The 8,646-nt window shown below is 52.4% G+C and overlaps 1 protein-coding gene and 1 long non-coding RNA gene across 2 annotated transcripts in view; one reads left to right on the top strand and one right to left on the bottom strand.

Moving 5' to 3' along the window:
* The window catches only part of LOC113958469, a 14,943-nt gene extending 13,929 nt beyond the window's left edge, over positions 1-1,014 (top strand). Inside the window, exon 4 of the long non-coding RNA XR_003531523.1 lies at positions 994-1,014. This is a non-coding gene — a long non-coding RNA (uncharacterized LOC113958469). The remainder of the gene's footprint in view (positions 1-993) is intronic.
* Positions 1-8,646, bottom strand: part of FRMD5 (FERM domain containing 5) — a 75,045-nt gene that overhangs the window by 62,284 nt on the left and 4,115 nt on the right. The window lies entirely within an intron of this gene.

The following is an 8,646-nucleotide window of genomic DNA, read 5'->3' as shown; positions in this document are numbered from 1 at the left end:
TCCCAATATCCTGCATCCCAATATCCTGCATCCCAATATCCTGCATCGCAATCCACCTGCTGCACGAGCCATCAGCCACCTCTGAGTGCTGTGCAAAGCCCCTCCTCGCACTGAGGAGCTCTCTAGGAACAGAATTGATGGATCCTTCCTAAATCTCAGCTACAAAACACCCCCAGGACCCACGGCCACCTGCAGCCACCCCCACAGCCGGGCAGACGCTCTCCAGTCTCTCCATAAGCAAGAGCAGCGTAGGAGGATGTCAAATATGCTTAAAATGTGTATGGATTGCAAGGCCATAAATATTTGAAGGGCTTGAGTGAATCTGCTCTAACGTTGTACCAAGCTCCACTGCCCCTCAGCCCTTCCCTGAGCCGGGGATGCCAAAGGCCAGAGCAGCTATCCCGTGCTCACTGACACTCCAAATAAAGACCAGGATAATTGCAGCACTTACACAAGAATAGAGTGCATTCAGAAGAGTCCCTTCTGGCTTCTGTAGTTTATCAGAGGATGTTTCTTCCCCAGCACACCTATAAGAAACGTTCCAGAGCACTGCCCCTCCCCATGCCCTGTGTGAGGGCTGCTTCATGCCAGGCTGCTCACTTGGAAGAGTGTGGCAGCCAAATAGCCCCGTATTTCCTTTGCCTGGACACTGAGAAAACAGCAGGAATGGGAATGCTCCTTCAGCAACACCGACACACCAACACCACCAGCACAGTCTGGACCAGCACCAGTCTGCCCAGGAAGCTGCTACAGATCATGGAATCATGGAATGGTTTGGGTTGGGAAGAACCTGAAATCTCATCTCATTCCACCCCCTGCCATGGGCAGGGACACCTTCCACCAGCCCAGGTTGCTCCAAGCCCCGTCCAACCTGGCCTTGGACACTTCCAGGGATCCAGGGGCAGCCACAGCTTCTCTGGGCAACCTGTGCCAGGGCCTGCCCACCCTTCCTTCCTACTATCCCATTTAACCCTGCCCTCTGGCAGTGGGAAGCCATTTCCCCTTGTCCTGTCAGTCCAGACTCTTGTCCAAAGTCTCTCTTAAGCTCTCTTGGAGCCCCTTTAGGTGCTGGAAGGGGCTCTAAGGTCTCTCCCAGTCTGTCTCCATTGCAGAGGAGCTCCAGCCTCCTTTAGAGACATGGAGAAGGATCCAGCTTGTGTTACAATAACAAACGAAACAGGCAAAAGCAAACCTGACAGTACATAAATAAATAACCCCCTTGGCACTCACTTTTGGAATAAATAAACACACAGCTCTAAACTGCCTCGGTGGCACTGACCTCGAGAGCCCTTGGAGGAGTCCCCAGAGCCCCATGGTTGGGACAAAGCTGGACCTGGGCTGACACCAGCAGGTTATGGCTCCTTGTTATCACTTCCAAGGGCTGGATGTGAAGCTCCATCTGATGTCTCTGATGCAGCAGCAGGGCAGTGGGCACAAGGGCATCTCCTGGGTGGTGGCCGTGTCCCCTGCCTGCCATCAGCCCTGTTCCCCTGTTCCCATGGCAATCCCAGCCCTTCCAGCTGCACCCAACATTGACTTTTCCTCTCTCTCCATAGAAATCCGTGGAACAAAGGGAGCTGAGCCAAGCAGGCAGTGTGTGGGGGTCAGCACACAGTCACTCCTTCCAGGGTGATTTATGGGCCCAAGTCCCGAGCAGAAGCCAACGCTGGAGCCATCCCGGGTGGCTTTGTACTCTTATCCACGTCTTGTGGAGACTGCACAGGGTGGAAAACAACACCCAGCTCAACCCACCTCCTGACCCTCAACCCACCTCCTGACCCTCAACCCACCTCCTGACCCTCCCGTGTGTCCTGCAGGCACCACAACCCCCGAGCCACTGCCCAGCCCCGGCCGTGCCCGCTGGAGGTGGCACTTCCCCACAGGGGTGAGGAACACGCAGGCAAACAAAGAGAGGGAATGGGAAGTCTCATGTTAAGAGAACTGGTTCGAAGAACAACCCATCATTCCAGCTCAGGATCAGCTCCTTTGTGCCTGGGGAAGCTGCCCCTCCGTGGTGTCCCCCCAGCAGCCCCAGGACACGGGCAGGAGTGACAGGGCCCATCAGCACCAGCTCATGGGCACAGGGATCAACCCTGTCCCAAAAACACGGGGATTAACCGTGTCCCAAAACACGTGTCTCGGGAGGAGCCCGGCAGGGCTGGGAATTACAGAATTACACACCGCCCACGCAACCTCCGAACCCAATCAGCCGAAAACGCCTCAGCCATCGCTCCCCATTACACTCGATGACATCCTGGAACAAAATTCCACGTGCTAATTACAAAGCCCTCTGGAAACAGGATCGCTCTCGCTCGCTGGCACTGGGAAAGCCTCAGCCCCATCACTTTCCTCCCAGCCCGTTACTTGTGGATTTATTTAATTCCAGAGGACTTTGCCCAGGGGCCCATGTGTTACTGCTGGCAGTGGGAAGCATCCCACAGGGCAGGGAAGAATCCCTGTCAGCATTATTTATGGCTCACTACATTGGATTCATTTGGTATTAGCACCTTATTCGTGCCCAGAACAAGCCCTGGGTGTCAGGCTGAGGGACACGGTACCCAGCGAGGACCAGAGCACTGTGCAGGGGATGTGCAAGCTCCTGCTCCTGCCTGGAAGCACAGCAGGGCAGAGGCAGCTGCCAGCTCCCCTAAACCCCCTAAACGGCCCCGAGGACCCTCAGCTTTGTCCCAAAACTCAGATGAAGAAATCTGTCACCAAGCAGAAGTCACAGGCAGTTACAGCCCCATCAGTGGGCTCAAGGAGTCGCTCCCAAAAAGTAGTGACAGGCTGGGGAATCATTCCCTGCAGGTTTGGGGGTTTATATCAGCCTGCAAATGGGAATGATGCCAATCTGTGAACGCTCGGGGAATAAATGCTGTGAGGGAGAAAGGAAGGACAGCATTGACAAGGGTCAGAAGGGGGGCAAGTCCAGGATGAGAAGATTCAGGATGAGAAGAAGAACCTTAGTATTGAGGAAGAGCCCAGGAATGCTGAAATTTTGGTGGGACCTCAGTCCAGGAGAGTTATCTTGGATGAGCTGAGGCTTGATTCAGATGCAGTCCCTGTGGCACAGGGGTCACAGAATCCCTGTACAGATGGAGTGTCCCTGGCACAGTGAGGGACACTCCCAATATCCATCACACCTCCATTGCCCTGGCCCTGCCCCACTGTCACTCCAACCCCAGCCCTCCCCTCTGCTCCTGTGTTTCTGTTGCCCTCACATCTCTTCTTTTCCAATGGCCCCAGGAGCTCCAGGTTTTCAGGTCCCAAAAACACTCTGTTCTCATTCCATATTTCCTTTGGAGAGCCGTTCTTACTTGCAAGCCAGAAATATTAGTCAGCAAACTATATAGTGCAAGCCTAATGAGAACTAAATTGATTCATGAAAAATACCTGTTCAGCACGTTTATTATCTGTTTTTCAAACATAACTCTATTGGATTCCAGCTTTTTTCCTTGGTCCCCATATACTGTCCATTCCATGAGCTAAATGTATAAGGGGTTGTTGCAGTTCCTACAAACTGCCTGATCTGTATGTTCCTAAAGCCTCTCTCCAGCTCCAGAATGGCTGACTCAATTTTTGTCTTTTTTTATTAAAGAAGAAAACCCAGCTGGATGGCAGCTGGATGGACATTTCCCTCGGGATCCCATCCTGTGTACCAGGGTAAAAGCCAACACGATCTGAAAAAGCCACTACAAACCCTCTGAAAAGTAGAAGCCCCTCATCAATATGACAGATATGCCACTATAATTAAAGTCTTCAGTAACAGACATTATGCAGCCAAAATATTCTATTTCCGGCAGCAGCATTGTTCACATCCTGACGTCCCATATTAATGAGCTGAGGCCTCACTGGCCATGGAAGCTGTTGTTAATTGTTATTCAAAAAAGCACCTTGTCTGTCTGGTGAGACACAGGTACCTGGCAGGGACTGACCCCCTTGATTCACTCCTCCTGCAGCATCCCGAGCCATCCACAGGCTTTATCCCTGCTCTGGAGTCCAGGGCTGGTGTTCTTTACTGCCAGACAGGAAAGATTAAAATACATGTGAACCTTGAATTTCCAATGAGCTGCTCAGTGCAGAGAACTGGCTCTCCCAGGGAAGGAAAATGGGACTCAACGTTCACTCGGCTCCCTCAGGACGGCAGCTGTCCGGAGGCTCCCGGCCCAAACAGCCAAAGAAAGTCTGTTCAAACTGTTGGGACAAAATCAGAGCCAGCCCATGGCTCCGAGCCCTGCAGTGCCCGTGCTTCTCCAGGAGGGATTTCCCAACCCTTCCATTTCCCCAGCACAAAGTACATCCTACAGAACCAGGCAGGTTTTCAGTCTGTTCCCTCATCCACAGAGGAGCAGTTTCCACTTGCATCAACTTTCCCGGCCAGGACCAGAGACTGGACAATTTGGGAAAATAAACACCCCCTGGTTTCCATAAAGAGAACTGGGATCATCCACTAGTGGAAGCACAAAGTTGATCCTGTGGATTGAAGCACAGCTCTGCCCTCCCCAGTGGTTACATAAAAGCGGCCCCGCCGTGGTGGGAGCGCGGCTCTGATGGGATCTGCAGCGACAGCCGCTGACTTCGCTGAGGAAAATCAGATTTTCCTGGATTTTACCCCTGTGGCCCTCACACATGACAAGCCAGAGGAAACAAGACAGCATCTTGCATTCTGTGTGTGCAGAATTAACTGAATTCCTCACGAAATTTCAGCTGCCAAGTTGCTCCCGCGGACGGAGACAACGGCGCCGGTGAAGGGGATGTGCTCGGACAGGAATTACCAAAGTGTGATTAAGGGCAGAGCAGGGCCTGCAGCTTTAAAACAATAACACAGGAGGAGCAATGCACCCAGCTGCTCCCTGGGATCCCACTGAATCACTCTCTGCAGTTAGAGAAATCCTGGTTTTGCTTAGAAAAAAGAAGAGCTTTTCTCTGCCAGCATCTGAAGCACATTCACACACCTGCCCCCTGCCCTGGCCCTTCCTGGAAAAGACTCTCAGAAGCAGGCATTTTTTGAAGATAGAGTTATTGAATCTCGGAATAGTTTGGGTTGGAAGAGATCTTAAAGCTCATCCAGTCCCACCCCCTGCCATGGGCAGGGACACCTTCCACTAGCCCAGGTTGCTCCAAGCCCCGTCCAACCTGGCCTTGGACACTTCCAGAGATGGGACAGCTACAGCTTCACTGGGCAATCTGTGGCCTCACCACCCTCAAGCCAAGGATTTCTTCCCAATATCCCATCTAACCCTGCCCTCTGGAAGGAAACACACTTCCAAAGGCTTTCTTTTCTGGAGAGGAAGGAGCTGATCTCCAAAGAGCCAGTGCATCTCCTGCCAGTGCCCCTCACTGTGCTTTTGCACCAGCACCTCTGGCACCCCGACACAAACCACACAGGCAAACACCCTGCTGGGGCCACACATTTCATTTCACTTCTGATTTTTTATTTTTACTCTCTAGAAGCATCAGTGTTTCATACACTGGCAGGAGCACAGCTCAGAGAGCTGGCGGTGACACGCAGCACCGGGGACCTTCTCTCTGCCATTCCAACCACTCATCCCAGCACAACAACAAAAAGCTTTCATGTCTGTGAGTCCCACTGAACATGTTCCCACACGGAGCCAGCTCGCGTGCCCTGCCCTGCTGCCCTTCACGCTCCTCTTCCTCACCAAGCAAAAAAGCTCTGGCAGCCACGGGGCTCCTGCTGCTCCATCCTCCCAGCAGCTCCCCAGGCACAGAACCTGTCCTGGTTAAGGTGGAGTTGTGCTTATGTGGCAGCTCCAAAAATGTTTCAAGTGTGGATTCCTTCCTGTGGGGACAGAGGACGGAGGGTTTGCCTTTCTCCTGGGCTCAGACAGCAGCTGGCAGAGCTCTGCTGGCATTGGCTGGGGCACGAGGAAAACATCTCTTGGCATGGTGAAGGTGCCACAAAAAATTTGAGTAGATTTTAGAGAGTAATGAAGTCACACAATGGCTTTAATGCAGGGAGAGATACAAGGGGAAAATCCACAAATTCGGATATAGTTTCCTGAGTTCTGAACCTTCTAATAGGTTGGTAGGAACAACCAAAAATAAGCAAATGCAAATCCTGCCAGAGGAGGGGATTTAGCCCCATCCTTTGAGCAACCTGGGCAACTAGAAGGTGCCCCTGCCCATGGCAGGGGGTGGAACAAGATGAGCTTTAAGGTCCTTCCAACCCAAACCATTCCATGATTCTATGATTTAATGATCCTTTCCAATCACCCCTCTAGCCCTGGCATGATGTACTCCAGCCCATGTTCACACACACGTGTGAACTGCACCCATCAGAACCTGTTCCCATCCCCTTTGTGCCTTGAGAGCCACACTCTGTGCAGACACTTGCTGTGGACACGTCGGGCTCGCAGCAATTCCAGATAATCAATGGGAAATTGTTCCCTCACTGCTGGGATAATTTACCCTGGAAACATTTCAAAGAAAGGAATTTTACCTGAAACCTTCTTATTTGCAGAAGCAACTCCAAAGCTTGCTGTAAGCAAACAATAATTGGGTTTTCTGACCACAAACAAGTGGCCGATGGCAAAGGCAGCGTTCAGAGCTCTGCCACAGCCCAGGGCCTGACCCCTGTTCTCGACTGGCCAGATAACCACAGCACTTCTCTCGTGGTAAACCCTGCTTGTTCCCAGCCTTCTCCAGTAACACATGTCTTTTCTCACAGGTGACAGCAGTGCCACTGCCTCTGCCTCTGGAAAGGGGAGCGCGGTGATTCCAGAGGGTTTGGTTGGAGCCACAGCCGCCCAGCCCTGTTTCCCTGGGAGCACATGTGTGCTCTGCTCACACGTGTGCTCTGCTCCGGGTGTCGGGTCGGGATTCCCATCAGTCCCACACAAACTGTGCTCACCAGGGGTACAGGATGGTCCCACAAGCCCCTGGCAGGTTGAGGTGCTGAGGGTCCCACAGGGTTTGGTTTTTCCCGCTGCCAAATTCCCTCCTCACAGAGCACAAGACAAAAATAAGCACAGGCCACCCTTAAACATGTAGGGCCACGGGGCCGTCAAGGAGCTGCCCCCGAGCCAACAGGGACCCCTCTTTCCACCGACACTCAAATTCACCCAACACTCCGCAGGCAGAGCCCATTCCCAGAGTCCCAACCCACGCTCAGGAATCCTTGGCACACAGTAGGGAGATGTTGTGGCAGGACAAGGGGAAAAGGTTTGAAACTGGAGGAGGGTCAGTTTAGATCAGATATAAGGAAGTTTTTTACTATAAGGTGGTAAAACACTGGTACAGGTTACCCTGAAAACCTACGGCTGCCCCTGGATCCCTGGAAGTGTCCAAGGCCAGGCTGGATGAGGCTTGGAGCAACCTGGCAGAGCAGGAGGTGTCCCTGCCCATGGCAGGGGGTGGAACTGGATGTGCTTTGAGGTCCCTTCCAACCCAAACCACTCCATGATTCTACGATGCCACACACCCAAGAAGGACACCCACTGTGGAGGAGCTTCCACAGACTGAGGGCATCTCCAGCAGGACCCTGCCCACCACCACTGATGGCACCTCAGGGAGGGTCTTGCTCCCCACACAGTCCTTGTCCACTTCGTACACGGCTCCCAGGAGAGGCCAGCTGTGAGGTTTCAGTGACCAAACAGATGTGCCAGGTCAGAGAGGGATCACAGGGGCTTTTGGTGCCCCTGGTCCTGTATGGGGCAAACTGAAGCATCATGTGAGTCCTGGCATTGCCAGCACGTGGGCACTGATGTCATCCCCATACCCGTGATCCCTCGGGGCTCCCAGAGAGTGACTCAAAAATTAAAAATAAGTGGGCTGCTCACGGCACTTTCAGTATTCCCCAGACACCTCTAAAAAAGCCTCATGCTGTGCATTACCTAATTCTTACATGACAGAAGGAGCAAATTCCCTCTTTCATGGTGCTGTTGTACATGTCTGTCTACAACAGCATCACTGTGTGTGTGTGCTCTACTGTGTGGATATCTCTGTCTGGATCTGTCTCTATAGTTGTATCTATATTTGTCTTCAGCATCTTCCACAGGAAACTGATAAGCAAAGTAGTTCTGTCAGGAAATTGGCTCCTGAGGGGGGAATAGCCGGCGGGTTCACAGCAGGTAATGCTGTAAAACAGGTATGAAAAGTGAACAGAAAACAGACATTTTGGCTGGTGAAGAAAGAGCAGCACTAGAAGTATTTTCCACAGGTTTCCAAAACAACTTGGGGTTTTGCCTCCCATTGAAACGTGACTGATTATGGCCCCGGTTTTCAGTGGATGTTTTCCTTAGCTGCCTTCTCTATCCTTTGCATTTAAAATTATATACATAGACACAAATTTAGGAGGAAAAGAAGATTAAGTGCTCTGCTTTGGCTGCTATTTTGCCTTCAAACTTATTGTGCATTTCAGGCAGTTTCTGTCCAAGCCCACCAACCGCGCGTACGGAAATGCTGGAGCCGGGAGCGAAGGAGCTGCCCTGCCAGCAGAGCTCACAGAGCCACAGCTGAGCCAGAGCGATGGCTTTCTGCTGCAAAGACATGTCCAAAGCTATAAATAAACCCACAACTTTCAGTAGTCGACAGCGAAGCTGCGGTAACACCATCAGCACCCCTGGGACCCACGGGCTGGGAGGGGGTGACCCTGCACCCACTGCAGCCCCAGAGCCTCGTGAGGGG

The sequence above is a fragment of the Corapipo altera genome, unplaced genomic scaffold (genome assembly GCF_003945725.1).
Source record: "Corapipo altera isolate COAL_440 unplaced genomic scaffold, ASM394572v1 349, whole genome shotgun sequence".
Taxonomy (NCBI): domain Eukaryota; kingdom Metazoa; phylum Chordata; class Aves; order Passeriformes; family Pipridae; genus Corapipo; species Corapipo altera.
This window is presented reverse-complemented; position numbering and strand designations above follow the sequence as displayed.